Source organism: Eriocheir sinensis, chromosome 38 (genome assembly GCF_024679095.1).
Source record: "Eriocheir sinensis breed Jianghai 21 chromosome 38, ASM2467909v1, whole genome shotgun sequence".
Lineage (NCBI taxonomy): Eukaryota > Metazoa > Arthropoda > Malacostraca > Decapoda > Varunidae > Eriocheir > Eriocheir sinensis.
Window position 1 is genome coordinate 856324 of NC_066546.1, and position 4267 is coordinate 860590.

Below are 4267 nucleotides of genomic sequence, written 5' to 3' on the forward strand. Positions count from 1 at the left end.
TTTCATACCACTTTTATTGCCCCTTTTGAGCTCTTGAGGTCAAAACTTTGACTGCACCGCTTTCACATTAATCGTGACCTCACTTGCCTGTTTCCACTTACTGGCTGACCTTTGGCCATCAGGATATCAGATGGGAGAAAAGTGTCAATATAAAGGCCCATACAGCAGACACGCCAGCACCACAGAAACAACAACAAGCATATTACTCTACTTACGAATGAGGCAAATAGGCTGTGCTGGGCACGTACTGTTATAGGCCTATGTACATCGCTTACTCCTGAGTGATAAATCACAAACATGAAAATGTGCCAAATATCAGATGGTGCCTCTCCTCTTGCTTGCTTTGTTGCCTCCTCCATTAAATAACTGTTATAAACAGGAGCGGGTTAAGGGTAAATCCTTGGTGAACCCACACTCCAATTTCGAACTCATCTTATGTTTCCACCACTGTTTTCATTCTCGATTTTGTACCTTCATATAGTCCCATATCAGTCCCATCACCGATTCAAGCAATCTTTCTGGCTACTCTTTGCTTTCTCAATGCCCATCTTATAATTTCCCTTGGTACTCTGTCAAATACTTTCTCTAGATCTACAAAAAAAACATGATACAATCTCTTCCCCTTCTCCATAAACTTTTCTTGCAGGCCTCTCATAGTATATTACATAGATTTACATAGAAATCAGACCACACAGACCCCATGGTCCAGACTATGTGGTCAGTCCTTAAACCTAAGTGATTCTACATCAATTAGATGGCTCCAAAGCGTTGCATTTCTACTCTAGTTAATATTAACTTCAAGGAAGTGACGGTCGAGCTTATTTTTAAAGGAGTCAATCGTGTGACACTGGACCACTGAAGGTGGAAGCTTATTCCATTCTCGCACTACAACGTTGGTGAAGAAAAATTTGGTTCAGTCTGAATTTACTTGTCTACATTTGAGTTTTATGCCATTGTTCCTCGTTCGCAGTGTCATCGATCATAAACAATTTTGATCTGTTTGCATTCGTGAAATCATTAAGTATTTTAAACATTCGATCAGTTTTCCTCGGAGGCAAAGTTTCTCAAGAGAGAACATGTTGAGGGTGGAAAGCCTTTCTTCGTAGGATTTGTTGCGCAAGGAAGGGATAATTTTTGCTACCCGACGCTGAACACCTAATTTATCTTTTTTTATTTTTTATTTTTTTTATTTTTTTTACGTGTGCGCCTATTGCGCCGGTAGGCTCTCTTGAGGGGCCTGGATGGTAGTCGGCCCCAGCACGTCACGGCGCAGGCAAGTGTTTATAGTGGCGCCATCTTCTCTTGGCTCACGCTGTCCCCCGGAACTCGTTCTTGATTCACTTGGACGGTTACCCCTAGAGTCCGGGTTGATGGGTGGTCTTCAGGATAGCATGTGGGTAGTTTTAAGCCACTCGGCGGTAACTGAAAAATCCGAGGTGGTAGCGTGGGGATTCGAACCCGCGTCGTCCATCACGCCAGCACACTACCACTCAGCCACCGCCTACCCATGTCCTTTGCATGGTGGAGAGACCAAAACTGTACCGCATATTCCAAATGAGGTCTGACTAAACTATTGTAGAGCGGAAGTATCAATTATTTTTCATATATACCTTCATGCCATGCTCCTGTAACTTTATCCCCCTGTAGTTACCACATTTCAAAGCATCTCCTTTCCCTTTAAAAATGGGTATAGTGTAGTTTCCTTTCCAGTCTTTTTGTATCTATACATTTTTTAATGCATCGTTTAACACTCTTGTCACATCCACCACTCCTTCCTTTCCTGCTGCTTTTATTAAATCTACTGTTAGCCCTGTAGGTCCTGCTGCTCTACCATTTTTCATTTCTTTAAGTGCTTCTTTTACTTCGTCTTCCATATTTTTTTTCTTGTGGGCCTTCTACTTTTTCAGTTTCATTTACCGTATATTCATTTTCCTCATTTGACAGTTCACTGAAATATTTATTCCATCTTTTCAATATCTTTACTTTTTCCATCATGATGTCCCCTCCTTCATCTTTTACAAAATTTGCCCCAACTACATCTGCTCTCTTTTCATTTGTTTTGCAATTTTAACCATCTCAATTTTTTTTCTTCTAAATTTCTCCCTTCTCTCTCCCTCACCCACTCTTCTGTTGCTTTCTTCTTTGCCTTCGCTACCTCTTTTCTTGCCTTTTTCTTCTTTTCTTTAAACACCTCTCTATATTCCTCCTCCTTTGTCTTCTGCCATTTCTTGTAGGTATGCCTCCTTCTTTTCCTTGATGGCCTGCTGCACTATTCCATTCCACCACCATGTCTCTCTTTCCCTTCTTCTAATTCCTTTTGTTTCACCACACACATCTCTCCCTGCTTTCATGATATTTTCTTTCAATTGTTCCCATCCTCCATTATTTTCCTCATTTTCCCTTTTTACTCTTTGTTCAAACTCTCTTCTGATTTCCTCCTTCCCCAGCTTCCACACTTTTATTTTTCTTTCTTTTTTATCTTTTTCTTCCCTACCTTCGGGACTATGTCAGCACACCCAAGTCTATGTTGTGGCAGGCACGCTTCCCCCGGGATCACCTTCACTCCTTTTATCCAAAAATCTTCATCCTTTCTGTCCACTATATAGTCTACTTGCGTTTCCACTCCTCCACTTTTATATGTTACCACCTTTTCTCTTTCTTTCTTTAACATAGTGTTTGCCACAACCAGTCCCCTGTCCTTACAAAACTCCAATATTTTATCCCCTTCTGTTTCTCTCTCCGTAACCATACACACCCATTACTTCCTCAAATCCATCTCTACTTTGTCCGATATGACCATTCAAATAGGGCAAAGTAGAGATGGATTTGAGGAAGTAATGGGCGTGTATGGCATATATATATATATATATATATATAAATCTATATATATATATATATATATATATATATATATATATATATATATATATATATATATATATATATATATATATATATATATATATATATATATATATATATATATATATATATATATATATATATATATATATATATATATATATATATATATATATATATATATATATATATATATATATATATATATATATATATATATATATATATATATATATATATATATATATATATATATATATATATATATATATATATATATATATATATATATATATATATATATATATATATATATATATATATATATATATATATATATATATATATATATATATATATATATATATATATATATATATATATATATATATATATATATATATATATATATATATATATATATATATATATATATATATATATATATATATATATATATATATATATATATATATATATATATATATATATATATATATATATATATATATATATATATATATATATATATATATATATATATATATATATATATATATATATATATATATATATATATATATATATATATATAAGTTTGTGGATGTATGCATTTGTTGTAGGTATGCACATATATCTCTTGCTATGACTTGCACTTCAGCTATTAATTTGAACTTCAACTTTTTTTTATTTGAAATTCAACTTTTCTAATTTGAATTTCAACTTTTTCAATTTGAAATTCAACTTTTTAAATTTGAATTTCAACTTTTTTAATTTGAAATTCAACTTTTTTAATTTAAAATTAAACTTTTCTAATTTGAATTTCAACTTTTTTGATTTGAACTTCAACTTTTTAAATTTGAAATTCAACTTTTTTAATTTTAGGGTGAAAAGGTGTAGACATGTGTTGTTAGGAAAAGAATTAGAAGCTGAGAACCAACAAAGTTCACTCTTATCACATTTCCTGACTAGAGAAAAAAACACTGCCTGCATATAAAAAAAAGACAATAACTGACATTTACATGAGTTCAGTATGAATGCTTGCTGGTTTTCATCAATAATTAAACTCCTTACTGATTACTGAGAGAGGAATAATAAACCTGACAAAGCTCTTCATATTGTAGCCTCAACTTTTATTATTTGTCAAATTTACCTTCTTATATAAATGGATTCAATGAACAAGCATCTCCAGACATGAAGATGCATGAGCTGTGGTCTAGTATGGCTGACTGACTTACATCTATCAAATACAAACCTGAACTAGTGATCATAGTATAAATCACCCACAGTAAACTAATAAACCCTGAAGCTTGAGGTAATGCAAAATCTTTTGATATAATACCACAAATCATTCCAGTAATACTGATTAGCTGTACCCATGAGTTGTCCACATGGTATAAAAATA